General features: G+C 34.9%; 1 protein-coding gene and 1 pseudogene across 6 annotated transcripts in view; both read right to left on the bottom strand.

Moving 5' to 3' along the window:
• stac (C2 and C2B_Munc13-like domain-containing protein staccato) overlaps positions 1–19,145 on the bottom strand; it is a 2,073,982-nt gene that overhangs the window by 1,979,813 nt on the left and 75,024 nt on the right. The gene's annotated exons all lie outside the window — the stretch shown is intronic.
• The window catches only part of LOC137236885 (glycerol kinase 2-like), a 134,356-nt pseudogene that overhangs the window by 40,290 nt on the left and 74,921 nt on the right, over positions 1–19,145 (bottom strand).

The following is a 19,145-nucleotide window of genomic DNA, read 5'->3' as shown; positions in this document are numbered from 1 at the left end:
GTTTTCTTGGTCTAATGTTTTTTCGTGCTTTATTCCCTTCTCCAATGTTATCCATTGGAACATATATAACATATGTTCTTTAGTATTTTCATGCCTGCGCAAAACATCACCCAATTGTTTCCAATCACAACACCCTTCCTGTACCATTTGAGTTTGTGAATTGCTAAAAAGTCTGCATGGAAAACAGAAAACTTTATTTTTAGAGCTTGAATATACCAACCACCGCCGATGCTGAGTTTCACCATTATTTAGTTTTCTTGAGAAATGAAAATTGGAAAAGTGTCTATGATCATCATCTTGAGGATAATGTTCATCAGGATGATTTAACTGCTGTGTGGGACCGCTTTGAACTATATCATGACGCTTAGCATCCGTCATGGGAAACATCCACAATCCCGCATCAAAACTGGCAAATGATTGCTCCACTACATCACTGGCTCTACTAGCAGATGGCGAACTTATTTCAATCGTGCTCTCTTGATTGGTACTTGCACTACTTAAGGGCAACATAGAAATTTCAGCATAAGATTTTGATTGGCAATCTATTTCTTTTTCCGATTCCCGTCGTTCGGTATCAATATTCGGTGCATCTGGAGTAATTTCCGAATTGTCAGATACAGACACATGCTGTTGAGAAGTGGAAGCAAGCGATTCAATTGACTCAGTACTACTAGATTCAGCTCGACTGAGAAACTTCATCATACCTGAACTTAAAACATGGTTTGATACAGCTCTTTCCGCTCTTCTTTTTCTTTTTGCTGAACCAGATTCCCATTTTCTCCCTTTATCTCTATCTCTCTTGGTAATTAAGCCTGACATGATTGATAAATTATGAAGAAAGTGCCAATATTGTACCCGTAAAATTAGGCGGATTCTACCGCAACAAATAAAAGATATAAAAAAATAATAACCTCAATTTTCAATCACACAACAGTTTCTTACCTATCTCAACTTTTTAAACACTTGTTATAGTTTTAGAAATATGTGACGCTATTATTTATTTAAAGAAACGAGCAAGACTCCGTCTAAACGCGATTTGTACTTTCATTGGAAATGGCTATGCGTCAAATTTGACAGGTAACATATCATATGCACTTGTTTTGATACACAATGCTTTTTTAATAAGGGGAAGTCCCGAGCAATACTCTTTCTCCTAAAGGGGACGCCCCGCTACAGCAGCTTAACGCCAACTAATGTTGCCGGACTAAATATAAACGAATTGTCAGAAACGTAAGGGATGAGATTTCGAAATAATTGATTTTAACAGAAATATTGATTATTTCATAAACATAAATTTGTGGCGCCGAAGATTGGAATATCTTTAAGTTAAAAATTTATTTTAAGTGAGGCGTTCAGTGCAACAACGGACACAATATTAACAATTCTCAAATAATGACATTAATTTAAATTCTAAAGTTTTATACAAAGATGGTGGGAGATTTGACATTCTATAAAGCGAAAAGCAGAAAAAGTCCACACATCTCAAGTTTCTTTTCGATAATTGCCATAAAATCATCTTCTTCGGACTAAGCAAAATTAAGATCGGTTTCTTTAAAAAATTACCAGAGGTCCTTTTTTTAGTTAAAAGTTTTAAAGGTACAATTACGCAGAAAAACGCCTAAGGAGTCAGCTAGCTTATTATAAGAACAGCCTTGTGTCGTGTTCTTAGGTATTTTTCATACTTTTTCAATTATAAGTTCGTTGTGGGCCGCGAGGCCCTTATCACCGCGAGGCCTTACGCCGCCTCTGCCGCCACCCCTCGAAAAAAAGAAAGTTGGAAAATCGTGGCACCTTATTCAAAATATTCCCCTTTTTTCAGCAGTACGGGATAAATTGGTACCCTCTCACTAGCTAGATACAATACAGAAATACCAATACCAACCACAGTAGAGGAAAAATTCCAAGTTGACTTCAATTTATTTTTATCAGAACTATCCCGGAACCGCACCCCATCACCATCGTTGAGTCAGACTTCATCGGTGGAAGAAAATAAACCATTAAATCTCCCATTTATTAATATCACAGTGGCACAAACCGTAGTTGTGTTCATTAAAACTGCTTCATCAGCCTGAAAATTTGAATAATTTCTTAGATTCCCTTGATATCATCGACCAAATCAAGGATAGTCACGAAGCCTTAGCAATAACGATGATAAAAACAACAGCAAGAAATTTTATTGGCAATGAAAGTACAATTGCACAAATAAAACTAAAGTTAAGAACTGCAATAAAAGGCGAATCAGTGGAAGTTTGGAAGAATCAGTTTGATAGCAAAACTCCTGAATATCCAGTAATACCGCAAACCAATACACTGCGGAGATAGAAAAGATAACTAGGTCATTAGAGGGAGCATATATCTCGGAAGAATTAAACCCAGACTTAGCAACCAGATATGCTACTCAAGCAGCAGTCAAAGCCATGTGTAAGAACTGCTCCAATGATAAAGTGAAAATGATCATGCAAGCGGGAACGTTCACAAAAATGAACGATGCGATTTCGAAGTTCACAAACAGCTGCACGGAAATCATAGGCAGCTCGAACACAATTTTAAATATACGGCAACAAAATCAATATCGAAGTAATTTCCGTGGAGGTTACCGAAATAACAACTACGGAAGTTAGAGGCAGAAGGTTCAGACCACAACCAAGGTATAACAATAACAATACCACAAGACCAAATAATAATAACCAAAGGGTTGTAACCCAAAATGGAAATAGGAATTATAACCAGACACGTAACATACGCAACTGTACGCACCAGGAAAACCAGCAGACTCCACTTCAAGAGCAACAAGCAGAAAAATATGTGTACTAAATTTACACTTAAATAGCTACACATCCACTAAAACGACTCTAAGTAACTCAGTTTCAACCCTGCTAGTAGATACAGGAGCAGATATTTCAATCATAAAAAAGAATCAAATAGATAATCATACAAAAATAAATACAACACAAATAATAGATTTAAAGGGCATAGGTCAAGGCGTCACCAGCACAAAAGGCACAGTCAAAGCGGACTTAAAAGGTGATGACCTTCTTATTTATCATAAACTTCACGTCGTAGAAGACGACTTCCCAATACCATGCGATAAAATCATAATAGGTTAAGAATTTATTAAGAAATATAATTGCATTCTAGATTATGGCAAAACAGAGGATAAACTAATCCTAAGAACATATGATTTTCCCCAAACAATAACAATGCACCTAACAAATTGATGCCTGTGAAGTTGGCATACACAATATCGCAAAACAAAAAAACAAAAACTGTTCTGAGTAGGTTTCAAATAGTTCTGGAGTTCCTGAAAAGGAGAAAAAAGTTCTGGCTTTTTAGATAGAAAAAAACGTTTTTGAAATTTGTGTATGCCAACTTCACGCAGCATACAAAGTGCCGAAAACTGTTCTGAGTAGCTTTTCAATAGTTCTGGAGTTCTTGAAAAGGAGAAAAAAAGTTCTGCAGAATTTCGCCAAATATTCAAATTTTTCAAAAATTTGAAAAATTTTGAAAAAAAAGTAAAAAAAAAGTTGTCCTGAGTAGGTTTTTAAAAGTTCTGGAGTTCCTGAAAAGGAGAAAAATTTTCTGCAAAATTACGCCCAATATTCACATTTTTCCAAAATTCAAATCTTTTCAAAATCAAAAAAAAATTGGTGCTATGAGTAGCTTTTAAAAAGTTCTGGAGTTCCTGAAAAGGAGAAAAAAGTTCTGCAAATTTACGCCCGATAATCTTTATTCACATTTATCCAAGTCAAATTTTTTAAAAAATGTTCAAAATCAAAAAAAAAATGGTGTTCTGAGTAGCTTTTAAAAAGTTCTTGACTTCCTGAAAAGGAGAAAAAAAATTCTGCAAAATTTACGCCCAATATTCACATTTTTCCAAAATTCAATATTTTAGTGTTCAAAATCAAAAAAAAATTGGTGTTATGAGTAGCTTTTAAAAAGTTCTGGAGTTCCTGAAAAGGAGAAAAAAGTTCTGCAAATTTACGCCCGATAATCTTTATTCACATTTATCCAAAAGTTAAATTTTTTAAAAATGTTCAAGATCAAAAAAAAAATAGTGTTCTGAGTAGCTTTTAAAAAGTTCTTGACTTCCTGAAAAGGAGAAAAAAAATTCTGCAAAATTTACGCCCAATATTCACATTTTTCCAAAATTCAAATTTTTTAGTGTTCAAAATCAAAAAAAAATTGGTGTTCTGAGTAGCTTTTAAAAAGTTCTTGACTTCCTGAAAAGGAGAAAAATTGGTGTTATGAGTAGCTTTTAAAAAGTTCTGGAGTTCCTGAAAAGGAGAAAAAAGTTCTGCAAATTTACGCCCGATAATCTTTATTCACATTTATCCAAAAGTCAAATTTTTTAAAAAATGTTCAAAATCAAAAAAAAATTGGTGTTCTGAGTAGCTTTTAAAAAGTTCTGGAGTTCCTGAAAAGGAGAAAAAAGTTCTGCAAAATTTGCGCCCAATATTCACATTTTTCCAAAAGTCAAATTTTTTAAAAAATTTTCAAAATCAAAAAAAAAATTGGATTTTCTGAGTAGCTTTTAAAAAGTTCTGAAGTTCCTGAAAAGGAGAAAAAAAGTTCTGCAAATTTATGCCCAATATTCACATTTTTTCGAAAATCAAATTTTTTCAAAAATGTTCAAAATCAAAAAAAAATTGGTGTTCTGAGTAGTTTTAAAAAGTTCTGGATTTCCTGAAAAGGAGAAAAAAGTTCTGCAAATTTACGCCTAATATTCACATTTTTCCAAAAGTCAAATTTTTTAAAAAATTTTCAAAATCAAAAAAAAAATAATTGGATTTTCTGAGTAGCTTTTAAAAAGTTCTGAAGTTCCTGAAAAGGAGAAAAAATTTTCTGCAAATTTATGCCCAATATTCACATTTTTTCAAGTCAAATTTTTTAAAAAATGTTCAAAATCAAAAAAAAAATTGGTGTTCTGAGTAGCTTTTAAAAAGCTCTGGAGTTCCTCAAAAGGAGAAAAAAAGTTCTGCCAATTTAGGCCCAGTATTCACATTTTTTCAAAAGACAATTTTTTTAAAAAATGTTCAAAATCAAAAAATTCTGTTATGAGTAGCTTTTAAAAAGTTCTGGAGTTCCTGAAAACGAGAAAAAAGTTCTGCAAAATTTGCGCCCAATATTCACATTTTTCCAAAAGTCAAATTTTTTAAAAAATTTTCAAAATCAAAAAAAAATTGGATTTTCTGAGTAGCTTTTAAAAAGTTCTGAAGTTCCCGAAAAGGAGAAAAAATGTTCTGCAAATTTATGCCCAATATTCACATTTTTTCGAAAGTCAAATTTTTTCAAAAATGTTCAAAATCAAAAAAAAAATTGGTGTTCTGAGTAGTTTTTAAAAAGTTCTGGATTTCCTGAAAAGCAGTATTCACATTTTTCCAAAAGTCAAATTTTTTAAAAAATTTTCAAAATCAAAAAAAAAATAATTGGATTTTCTGAGTAGCTTTTAAAAAGTTCTGAAGTTCCTGAAAAGGAGAAAAAATTTTCTGCAAATTTATGCCCAATATTCACATTTTTTCAAGTCAAATTTTTTAAAAAATGTTCAAAATCAAAAAAAAAATTGGTGTTCTGAGTAGCTTTTAAAAAGCTCTGGAGTTCCTCAAAAGGAGAAAAAAAGTTCTGCCAATTTAGGCCCAGTATTCACATTTTTTCAAAAGACAATTTTTTTAAAAAATGTTCAAAATCAAAAAAATTCTGTTATGAGTAGCTTTTAAAAAGTTCTGGAGTTCCTGAAAACGAGAAAAAAGTTCTGCAAAATTTGCGCCCAATATTCACATTTTTCCAAAAGTCAAATTTTTTAAAAAATTTTCAAAATCAAAAAAAAATTGGATTTTCTGAGTAGCTTTTAAAAAGTTCTGAAGTTCCTGAATAGGAGAAAAAATGTTCTGCAAATTTATGCCCAATATTCACATTTTTTCGAAAGTCAAATTTTTTCAAAAATGTTCAAAATCAAAAAAAAAATTGGTGTTCTGAGTAGTTTTTAAAAAGTTCTGGATTTCCTGAAAAGGAGAAAAAAGTTCTGCAAATTTACGCCCAATATTCACATTTTTCCAAAAGTCAAATTTTTTTAAAAATTTTCAAAATCAAAAAAAAATAATAGGATTTTCTGAGTAGCTTTTAAAAAGTTCTGAAGTTCCTGAAAAGGAGAAAAAATGTTCTGCAAATTTATACCCATTATTCACATTTTTTCAAAAGTCAAATTTTTTAAAAAATGCTCAAAATCAAAAAAAAAATTGCTGTTCTGAGTAGCTTTTAAAAAGCTCTGGAGTTCCTGAAAAGGAGAAAAAAAGTTCTGCAAATTTACGCCCAATATTCACATTTTTTCAAAAGTCAAATTTTTTTTAAAATATTCAAAATCAAAAAAAAAAAAATGGTGTTCTGAGTAGCTTTTAAAAAGTTCTGGAGTTCCTGAAAAGGAGAAAAAAAGTTATAGTATTTGTTTTTAAATCGTTTGAACTTGCGCCACAAATTGTCCACATACAGGGCTCTACATGTAAACTTAAGCTGCAGTTACCCACGAACGTACGTACAAAAAACGTGTCAGCTGGCACGACCTATCTTATGAATGTGCAATGTAAACGAAAACTCGCCGAGGTTCAATGCACGTACATACGTAGCCCGGAACGTAGAAATCAAAACAATTTTGATTTTTTCCGTAAGAACGTGTCAGCTGATCGCTCTCTCACTAGACAGAGTAGCCTAGTAAACTTTTGCGCCCTAATTTTTGACCGTTTGCAGTTTTTATGCAAAAACCCCTAATAAAAGTTTGAAAAATTGTGGAAATAATTCGAAATAATTATGTAAAAGTTCAGATTATAAATATGTAATCTATTTATACTTATCTAATATTAATTCCAGTATTTTACAACATCAAACATTAAAATAGAAAAAGTTGATGTTTCCATAAGCATGCATTGGGTAAATGCAGCTTTAGGTCCAACTTCAGAGCAGAACTTTTTTCTCCTTTGCAGGAACTCCAGAACTTTTTAAAAGCTACACAGAACAGCAATTTTTTTTTTTTGATTTTGAACATTTTTTAAAAAATTTGACTTTTGAAAAAATGTCAATATTGGGCATAAATTAGCAGAACTTTTTTTCAGGAACTCCAGGACTTTTTAATAGCTACGCAGAACACCATTTTTTTTTGGTTTTGAACATTTTTTAAAAATTTGACTTTCGGAAAAATGTGAATATTGAGCGTAAATTTGCAGAACTTTTTGAAAGATACTCAAAACACCAATTTTTTTTTTTTGATTGTGAAGATTTTTTTTTTAAATTTGAATGTCGGGTTTTCATCAAATAGAATTACACCCAGATTCCAGGGATATAACCTCACTCACAGCTGAAAATGGCACATACAGATTTAAAAGACTACCGTATGGATTAAAAGTAGCACCGAATTCATTCCCAAGAATGATGGCACTAGCATTTGCATGTCTCAAACCATCTCAAGCGTTCTTTTACATGGATGACTTAGTTATATTAGGTTGCTCTGAAAAACATATGTTAAAAAACGTACGAGACGTTTTCTCCACATGTAGAAAACACAACGTAAAATTACATCCAGATAAATGTCTATTTTTCAGTCAAGAAGTAACCTATTTAGGCCATAAATGTACAAGCAAGGGAATACTACCCGACCCAAGCAAATTTGAAACAGTTCAAAACTACCCAAAACCAAAAACAGCTGATGAAGTTAAACGGTTCATTCTGTAATTACTACAGAAGATTTGTACCGAACTTCGCAGAGTACTCAAGAAAACTAACTAGGCTTTGCAAAAAGAATGTTTCCTTTAAGTGGACGGAAGAATGTCAAAAAGCTTTTGTCTACCTAAAGGAAGCATTAATTAGCTCAAAACTTTTGCAATACCCATACTTCAATAAAGAATTCTGCATAACAACAGATGCTAGTGGGTATGCTTGCGGAGCAGTCCTGAGTCAAGAACACGATGGCAAACAGTTACCAATTGCGTACGCTTCTAGGTAATTCACAAAAGGGGAAACTAACAAAGATACAATAGAGAAAGAATTAGCAGCAATCCATTGGGCTATAACCTTCTTCAGACCATGCGTCTATGGCAGAAAATTCCTAATTAGAATCGACCATCGCCCTTTAACATACCTTTTCTCGATGAAGAGCCCTTCATCTAAGTTAACACGAGTAAGACTCGATTTAGAGCAGTATGATTTTGAAGTGGACTACATTGCCGGAAAAGAAAACCACGTCGCGGACGCATTGTCTCGCATAAACATAACAAACTTAAATGAAATGTCGGTGTAAGCATGCAAAATAATGAAAGTCACAACTAGATCAACAGCTAAAAAGAGAGAGAGAACCCAAAATATATCAAGCGCTAAATAAATTTGAAGTAAAAAGACATGTCAGGCTCGTTTTCGATGCGTATATTTCAAAAAGGGAAAGAACATTTGTAGCACTATAAATACAAGAAACCTAATTGTTGATGATAAAATTGACTTAGGACAATTCTTTATCAGGGTTGAAAAAGAAGCCGCCAATTTAGGACTTGTACAAATACAGTTGTCCTTAGGGAACAAATTGTTTAAAAGTAATTATACTGCAATAGGCAAATTTTGTAGAAGGTACCAAGGTTCTCAAAAAGTAACAATAGCATTAACCCCGGAGGTTAGATATGTTACAAATCCTATTAGGATCCAGGAATAAATCGCATGATAAAAAAAGCAAGCAAAAATATAGCTGGAAAAACATGAAAGGGGATATAAAGAAATACGTAAATAACTGCACTCACTGCAAAACGAATAAAGTTAATAAGCATATAAAGGAACCAATGACAATAACGGAGACACCTCCGAAGGCTTTTGAAATTGTACAAATCGATACGGTCGGACCATTAACAAATTCGATAAATGGAAACGAATATGCAGTTACCATTATATGCGATTTAAGCAAATACTTGGTAGCAATCCCAGTCCCGAGCAAAGATGCGATAACAGTTACTAAAGCTGTATTCGAGCATTTCATTCTGACTTATGGTTGCATGAAAACAATCGTAACAGACATGGGAACCGAATACAAAAATAGCTTATTCGAAGAACTGTGCAAACTGCTAAAAATTGAACATAAAACTTCAACACCATACCATCATCAAACTTTGGGCACTGTAGAGCGTAGTCACAGACCATTTAATGAATATGTACGTTCATACATATCACGAGGCATATGATAAAGAAATAAAATACAGACTACAAATAGCCCAGCAACGAGCTAGGAAATTAGTCCAAGAGACTAAAGAAAAACAAAAAACAAACTATGATAGAAGTAGCTACAGTAAGGAAATAGGTATAGGTGATCTAGTATTAGTTAGAAATGACCCGTGCCATAAAATAGATAATAAATATAAGGGGCAGTATAGAGTAAAAATATTGATAAAAATAACAATTTCACTTTAATACCACATAGAGTAGAAAATAGAAAATAATAGTCCATAAAAATAGGCTTAAACCAATATAAAACATCTCCTATTAAGTCACATAATTTAACAAAAAAAAATGTTCAACAAAAAGCATTCCACTTTACTCGCCAAACAAAAATCAACACAATAGATACATAAAAAATAAAAAAATAAATGTAAGGCGCGATAACCTCCGAAGAGATCTAAGGCCGAGCTTCTCTTCCAATTTGCGTTTTATACCGACTCCGAACGGCATCTGCAAGGCAGATGAGTTTTCAATGAGAGCTTTTCATGGCATAAATACACCCGGAGCGCTTGTCAAACACTGCCGAGGGGCGACCCCGCTTAGAAAAATTTTCTTCTAATTTAAAAACCTTATTTCTAAAATTTTGATGTTGCTTCGCCCGGGGTGCGAACCCAGGGCATACGGTGTGGTAGGCGGAGCACGCTACCATCACACCACGGTGGCCAGCACAATAGATACATAAGTAAAGAAAGTTTAAACAAAAACAAAAAGAAAAAAACATCCAAATTCATGTTGGTATCAAGTTACCATTAATGCATAAACGTTAAAGAATAATTTGTAAACGCAAGCTGATTTTAAGTGGGTCGACACACTTAAAATTCAGCCGCGTAAAACAAATTTCAATAAATAAGAACTTGATACGAAACATTACGCATAATTATAAATATACAAACATACAAAAATAGCAAAAAAAATGTAAATAACAAACTCAGCATATTAGAAACAAAGGTAAACAGAAAACAATGTAAACAGACTCTTTACTTCCATATCAAGTCACCGCCATGCAATAAATTACAATAGAATACTAAAAGCAATTAAAATTTTGTAAATTCAAACAAACCTTAAGTGCGTCATTAAGGCTCTTTAAGAGTTATATACAATTGTTTTCAATTATACATGACTCTTCCTAAGGTGGATGGTGTGGCATTCCGAGAATAAGCCTTACATACAAGATATTTATATTTATGTACATACCAGAATGAATCTCACTTTCTATGCACTTTTTATGCATAACCAAACATTGACCACACACAGACAAGTTATAGCGGCATAGATAAGTTATGTTGAACTCAGCGGGAAGTCGTATCTGTTCACAGTTGCTAACCCTTACTCAATACGTCCCAGCATGACTAATCGATACCGTCGGTTTAGCATCATGCACTGCCCAAATATTCATAAGCATATCCAACTACATTTAACTGCCGCATTGACCAATTTGTCAATGCGCCTGCCGAAATATTTATCCAATAACAAATTTCTAAAATTAGCCCAAATAATATATGACACAAGCTATATGTAACAAGAATGTAGATACCTCCAGCTTCTAAGTATTAATGTAATTATGTATGTGTACAATAGAAAATTCAGTATAAATAATAAGACATTTTCTACAATAAAATCAATCGCTTTTGTTCGCTCAACCTTAAAGAAAGTCTTTCTTCAACCTGTCTCTTTCCACCTTTGTCATTCCCGAAAAATGAAAATTGGCCAAGTTGGTCCCGCTACTAAAGCCTGGGAAACCAGCTAACATAGGAGATACATATCGCCGGATATCTCTCCTATCGCCAGTAGCCAAGACGCTTGAAGCTATTTTGCTCCCCTACTTCAAAGCAAATTTGCAGCTAGCCTGTCATCAGCATGGCTTCAGAAAACTCCATAGAACCATCACCGCGCTAAATGCCATTAGCACCCAGATAAATTGCGGTTTAAATCAAAACCCCCACCATAGAACAATACTCGTTGCGCTAGACCTATCAAAAGCTTTTAAATCGGTCAACCATGGCATGTTACTGCAAGACCTGGAGGGGTCTACCCTTCCCCCATGTATTAAAAGGTGGACCGCAAATTATCTGGGTGGTCGGCAGGCATCGGTACATTTAGAAACGAAACATCAAAACCAAGAAGAATTAAACAAGGGGTGCCACAGGGTGGTGTCCTATCCCCACTTTTGTTTAACTTCTACATATCAAAGCTACCTTCGCCACCAGAAGGAGTTACTTTCGTTTCCTACGCCGATGACTGTACAATAATGGCCACAGGCCCAGGCCCACAGAGCGATGAGCTTTGTAACAGAATAAACGGCTACCTCCCTGATCTCTCCAATTTTTTTTTTTGCCTCGCGAAACCCGGCATTAACACCGACTAAATCCTCAGCGACCTTATTCACAACATGGACGTCCCAAAGGTCGACCATTTTGAACATCCACGTCGATGGCACTACGCTGCCGACTGTCCCACACCCCAAAATCTTGGGTGTGACGTTTGATCAGGATCTACATTTTGGTGAGCATGCAGCCGCAATTGTACCGAAAATCCAGAGCCGTAATAAAATCCTCAAATTTCTTGCTGGCAGTACTTGGGGAAAAGACAAAGAAACGCTCATTACCACTTAAAAAGCAATTGGCCAGCCGATTGCATGCTACGCGTCCCCTATATGGTCGCCAAGCCTAAAAACTACACACTGGAAGAAGCTACAGGCCTGCCAAAATACTGCTCTCAGAACCGCCGTGGGCTGTCTTCTTATGTCCCCAGAACACCATCTACATAATGAGACGAGAATACTCCCCATCAGGGAGAGAAATGAGATGCTAACCAAACAATTCCTTTTGAATACCAACACCGCTCAGGGGCTTAAGGAGTCATCTCCGTAAGCATTATGAGGAAATACGGCACCTGAGAACTCAGCCGTATGAAGCAAAAAACACATCAGGTCTTCAGTGAAATCCACAAACAGTCGTCGGACCTTTATGTCAGGAATTGCCCACACACAGCCCAGTAGATGCGCTTTCCAGCTGCACGGTGGGGTATTTGATCAATCTATGTGGCCAAAATTAAAACAGCAGTAATTCGTGTTAAAAAAGTGGTTGTCTCACTTCAATGTTATGAAAGGAAATATTTGACAGTAAATTCACGGTGTTCCGCGCAGAATTACTATGGATCGAGCCCCGGTTTCGGAGGGACTAGGGGTAATTTTTTGGCATTACATGAGATATGTATGTCAATATGGATATCAAACGAAAGGTATTTTACTCCGCATTTCTATTGATATTTTTAAGTAAGGTTGCCACTTAGGGTTGCCACCTCACCTTCTTTTTTATATTTTTATACTCAGCTGAGCAGAGCTCACAGAGTATATTAACTTTGTTCGCATAACGGTAATCCGTAAAGGCATAAACTAATCGAGATAGATATAGACTTCTATATATCAAAATGATCTGGGTGAAACAAGAAATTCATTTAGCCATGTCCGTCCGTCCGTCCGTCCGCCTGTAAACACGGTAACTTGAGTAAATTTTGAGGTATCTTGATGAAATTTGGTATGTAGGTTCCTGGGCGCTCATCTCAGATCGCTATTTAAAATGAACGAAATCGAACGACGCCCACTTTTTCGATATCGAAAATTTCGAAAAACCGAAAAAGTGCGATAATTCATTACCAAAGACGGATAAAGCGATGAAACTTGGTAGGCGCGTTGACCTTATGTCTCAAAATAGAAAATTAGAAAAATTTTGGACAATGGGCGTGGTATCGCCCACTTTTAAAAGAAGGTAATTTAAAAGTTTTGTAAGCTGTAATTTGGCAGTCGTTGAAGATATCATGATGAAAGTTGGTAGGCACGTTACTCCTATTACTATATGTGTGTTAAATAAAAATTAGCAAATTCAGAGAACGACCACGCCCACTTTTGAAAAAAAAATGTTTTTAAGTCAAATTTTAACAAAAAATTTTATATCTTTACAGTATAAAAGAAAATTATGCCAACATTCGACTCCAGTAATGATATGGTGCAACAAAATACAAAGATAAAAGAAAATTTCAAAATGGGCTTAAATCCGCCCTTTTTCATTTAATTCGTCTAGAATACTTTTAATGCCATAAGTCGAACAAAAATTTTCAATCCTTGTGAAATTTTGTTGGGACATAGATCCTATGACGATAACTGTTTTCTGTGAAAATGGGCGAAACCGGTTGAAGCCACGCCCAGTTTTTATACACAGTCGACCGTCTGTCCTTCCGCTCGGCCTTTAACACGATAACTTGCGCAAAAAACGATATATCTTAACTAAACTTAGTTCACGTACTTATCTGAAGTCACTTTATCTTGGTATAAAATATGGCCGAAATCCGACTATGACCACGCCCACTTTTCCGATATCGAAAATTACGAAAAATGCCTTAATTCTGTACCAAATATGAAAAAAGAGATGAAACATGGTAATTGGATTGGTTTTTTGACGTAAAATATAACTTTAGAACAAACTTTGTAAAATGGGTGTGACACCTACTATATTAAGTAGAAGAAAATGAAAAAGTTCTGCAAGGCGAAATCAAAAGCCCTTGGAATCTTGGCAGGAATACTGTTCGTGGTATGACATATATAAATAAATTAGCGGTACCCGACAGAAGATGTTCTGGGTCACCCTGGCCCGAATTTTGGTCGATATCTCGAAAACGCCTTCACATACGCAACTAAGGGCTACTCCCTTTTAAAATCCTCATTAATACTTTTAATTTGATACCCATATCGTACAAACACATTTTAGAGTCACCCCTGGTCCACCCTAATTTCGATTCTCGAAAAGGCGTCCATATATAGAACTAAGGCCCACTACGTTTTAACTAATCCTTAACACCTTTCATTTGATACACATGTCATACAAACACATTCCAGGGTTACCCTAGGTTCATTTTGCTAAATGGTGATTTTCCCTTATTTTGTCTCCAAAGCTCTCAGCTGAGTATGTAATGTTCGGTTACACCCGAACTTAGTTTTCCTTACTTGTTTTGTATATCCACTATCATCTCGGAAACGGCTTAACCGATTTGAATGAAATTTGGTACATCGATATAGTATTACAGTTTGAGGATATTTTCACAAGGTTGCCACCTTTTCTAAGTTAAATTACATGAGATACGCCAATAAGGGTATCAGTCTCTTACAAAATTGATCAGCACTCAAAAAATCAGGGGTATGCGCAGCCGTTTTTGTTATTAAACTTTAAAATAAACACAAGCTTATGTATCGCCAAAAAATTATTGACATGATATGCCATGAAAAAAAATATATTTTTCTGTTTGCAAGGTTCTTAAAAAAATTAATATTGAAAAGTGGTAGTATGACAAGAAAAACTCAGTTAAAACATGCGGAATAAAAAATTTAGAAAATGTAACTAGATTTGATTAAAGCTAAACAAGTGAACAAGTATTTAGGTTAGAAGGGTATATTGCTTTTTGATCCAAAAATACATCGAACTGCACACAATTTTTATACAACTTTAGATGTGCGTTGTTAGCTCCGTTGACTTTGTAGATGGCTTTTGGGGTATGTATACTATTCAGTGGACATCTAGAAACGCCAGGGAGTATATTAAAAAAAAATTTATTTTGAAAAATCGACTTTTGGCCAGCTAGATTGATCAAATACCCCACCGTGAGCTGGGTATATGATCAAATCTAGCTGTTTGGTACACGATAATTGTTGCTGGTTTCCACAAAGAAATGAACAACTTCTTTAATTAATTTGTATAATTGCTTGAGTGTTTATTTCACTGTAAATAAATTATAATATTAATTGATCTGTCTATTCTAAGTACAATAAATATCTTACACTTTGTATTCTTTTACCGGCAAGATTCGCATACAAACAGACAATGGAAGTTACAATTTAAATGTGGCATTAAGAAATTGAAGACAATGAAACAATGAAATAACCGCAGAGTCGTATTTTATATACTGATGGATGTGTTCGCAACATTCCACCACCGGTGGAGGGCTATGCGCTTCACCCCAAAGAACTGGCCTTCCTAGTATGCCATCTTTTATCTTAACATCGCCAAATGCACTTGTCCATCCTTTGCTTTAATGTTGGATGCTACCATGCCACTTTTCCATTCACTACGTGCAAGATTGCTATCGCATATGATGACTACGTCACCGACTTTTACTTCAGGCTGAGGAGCAAACCATTTTGTACGTTTGGTAAGCGTTGGAACATATTCTTTAATCCAGCGGCTCCAAAACTGATTCTTCAGTTGTTGACTTATTCGATGCTGCTTTCTAGTGGCAACCATTCCTGGCGTTTGGGTAGAGTTAGTGACTCCTAATAAGAAGTGGTTAGGAGTAAGAGGATCGGGCTCCTCAGGCGTGACTGGTGAGTACGGAGGCGACTGTTCACTATGTTTTCTGCCTCAAACAGCAGACTATTTATGGTATCTACTTGTGGCGTTTTTTATTTTAACGTCAATACCAATACTTTCTTCATAATTCGTTCTGAATATATATTCGTCGGTGATAGAGGTTTTCAAAACTGGCCACAGCTCCTCTCGCTCGAGGAAGAAGTCCGGACGCTTGATCCATCGTGAGTTCATATCGTCCGTAATGGGTAGGCTACTCTTGTTGTCGTTCTCGTGTGTTATTTTTATCTATTTATTTATTTATTTATTACGGCTTATAGCCCAATTCAAGCTACAAATAGTACTATTCTATCTTATAGGTAGAGTTTTACAAAATTCATATAATTTTGCCTTAAAAACTAAGATTTCATTGCAGTTTTTAATTTCCAATGGGAGCTCGTTTCAGCCCTTTAGGCCTTTGTAAAAACCCTGCAGTAAAAAAAGTCAATTGCAAAAAAACAACTAGCTTATAAATAGTTATTTTATAGCAATTGTAGGAAATAGAGCACTTTAAGCACACTGGCGAATAACTAACGTCTAACTACACCCTAAGTCATGCAGAGGAATCCAAAATTGGTAAAGTTATTTAAAATGTCAATGTGGCAAGACGGATGGCCATGACAACTATCAGCTGCTTTATGCAAACAAAAGAAAATTAAAATTTTCAAAAATGACGCGCATTTGTGAAAATTTTTAATCAATTATAAAAAAGTGAGTATTAAAAGCTAAAATATGTTGAAAAAAGGTGCAAGTGTTAGAAATCAGCGTAGGCAAAAAGAAATTTACTTAAATAGGCTAACAGTGAGTGATACAACAAATGCTGTAACAGCGCCAGCTGCATCCGCATTTGATGATTCGGTGCCTCATTTTTCCGGCATTGGTTTTCACTGTGAACTTCAAAACTCTGAGCCACAAAAATCATTAAAAGATAAGCTACAATCCTTATATTTTAAATATAATCCCTCGCGAAAGTTCTTCGAAGAGCTTTTGCAAATCTTAAATGAGGAAAATTTAGATGTTCCTCTAAGCACTTTTTCTTTCGAGGAGAAGGCATCTCCCGTGGATATAAAATCAGTTTCCCCTGGTTTTTATATTCATTTTGGATTGCAGCAGCAGATTGCAAAAGCTTCGGAAGTAATTTCGACATACGAAGAGATCGTGTTCGATATGAATATTGACGGACTTCCATTGTACCGCAGTTCCAAAGCACAGTTGTGGCCGGTTTTGGTGAAAGTGGTGAACATACCAAATATCTCAGTTTTCCCATTGGTGTATATCTGGGTAAAGCCAAGCCAGACTGTATCCAAAGTTTTCTTGCGGACGTGGTTAGTGAATTTAAAGATTTGTTAGAAAATGGGTTTCTTATTCAAAATAAATCGATTAAAATTAGAATCAGAGCCATCGTTTGTGATGCGCCCGCTAAGGCCTTCGTTTGTGGAATTCCTGGCCACACTTCATCTCATGGATGTTCGAAATGTGTCCAAGTTGCCAAAAAAATAAATAACGTGCTTACATATTCTCTTCAGAGCGGCGAGCTCATAAGTGGAGCCGACTTTTACTCTAGGAAATATCCTAACCATCACAAACGAATTTTCTTAAACAGCAAAACTCCTTTCGAAACTTTGCATATAGATATGATTGATCAGATCCCTTTGGATCCAATGCATCTCGTGGACCTTGGGGTGATGAGAAAGATGCTGCTGCGATTAGTAGACAATAAAATTTTTGCAAGAATTAGTAACTCTAATAAATTAAATATTTCTGCACATTTAAAATCGCTTGGTGCACATATTCCCAAAGAATTCGTTCAGAAGCCACGACCTTTCGATGAACTTGTACATTGGAAGGCCACAGAGTTCAGGCAATTCCTTCTATACTCTGGTATTTTAGTTTTAAAAGAAAATGTTAGCGATGATTTTTATCACCAGTTTCTTTTACTCCACATTGCCTGTCGAATGCTTTCTTGCCCAAGGACTTGGGAAAAAATATTTCTGTAGCTCACAACATTTTGCAACTTTTTGTTCAAAATTTTCAAATAATTTTTGGAGAAGACAGCGTATCGTATAATGTGCATGGGTTGCTTCATTTAAGTGAAAACGTTAAGCATTTTGGACCCTTATACAATTTTTCGGGGTATGATTTCGAAAATTATTTGCAAAAACTTAAAAGTTACGTTAAGAAACCCTCTAACATTTTACAGCAAATATTTAAAAAAGTACAGCGCGAACCCATTTTGCAGCCTACTAAAACGCACAAATTAAAAGAAGTAAATGGACAAATAATCAGCCCAATTCTAAACGAAAATTCCGTGCGAGTTTTCTCCCTTCTCCCATTCCTCGTATTCTAAATAAAAATTCCTTGTGGGTTTTTTCACTTCTCCCTTTCCTCCTATTCTGAACAATGTTCGAAAAAGCGGAAAACGGTTATGGGAGAAAAGTAGGTATTATGAATGTGAGGGAGAGGGAGATTTCTCTGCCATTTCATAGGAGTTTTTTCACTTGTTAAATTAAAGGGAATGCATCAAAATAGTTAAAGGAAATTGGTTATTTTAAGAAAGAACACTTATTTGTACAAATTTGTGCTAAAAGATGTATTTATATTCTACCACAATATTATCACTTCTAATACAACAACAACTACAACCACAATATTCTTTATTTTAAGTTGAAAAGTATATCATAAGCAACGGTAGAGCTCTTGGTATACAAATTTGATGCAGCCATCCAGAAATTGCGCAAGGATTTTTTAATAAGGCTTAAATAGATTTTGGCATATGATGAAGGACGAATTCAACTCAACTTGGCCGCCAGAAAATTGCTTTGCTGAATGAAAGCAGGCAACTCCGGCAGATTTGTGTTATGCGGCCGTCTTCTTCTTATGTTCCGCTGTTGATGTTGCTGTGGCACCAATTCATTACTCATTTCAGTGAATACCACATGAAATGCTATAAATACTGTGCAATGTTTATATTTTATTTCTTAATTTCCAACAAATTTGCAACAATAATTAAACTTTTGAATTTTTTAAACAAAATAAGAAATGTGCAACGAAGTTTCAATTGACAAAACAGCTGACTTCGAAAATTCGAAATTCCTATTCCCCAATTATTGTTCTCCCTAGGAGAACAGAATTGGAGGAATTTTTCCGCGGGAATAAAAAAATCCGCGAGAACAAAATTCCGCGAGAATATTTAGAATTGGTCTGAATAGGTTTTTATTATGAATTCCATTTAAGCACGCAAATGTCAAATAGCTTTTCTGTCTTAAGCATAATATACCAGAAAAAATAGTGGGGTTCGAGATGGACTCAGGTTTGGTAATTCTAGCAAGGAAATTAGTAAACGTTAGGAGCTTCTTTACAGAGCCTGTTGATTCTTTCTCATCCCTAGGTACATGCATCGCTGATTATGACACTTCGCAACCTATATATAAATACAGCATTCAACAAATTGATTATAAACTCATGTGTCTCCCTTATATAAATCAATTTCTTTTAGTACCATTGTTGCATACATCA

Source organism: Eurosta solidaginis, chromosome 1, assembly GCF_040869045.1.
Source record: "Eurosta solidaginis isolate ZX-2024a chromosome 1, ASM4086904v1, whole genome shotgun sequence".
Lineage (NCBI taxonomy): Eukaryota > Metazoa > Arthropoda > Insecta > Diptera > Tephritidae > Eurosta > Eurosta solidaginis.
The sequence above is the reverse complement of the archived record's forward strand: the minus strand, read 5'-3'. Positions and strand labels throughout refer to the sequence as shown.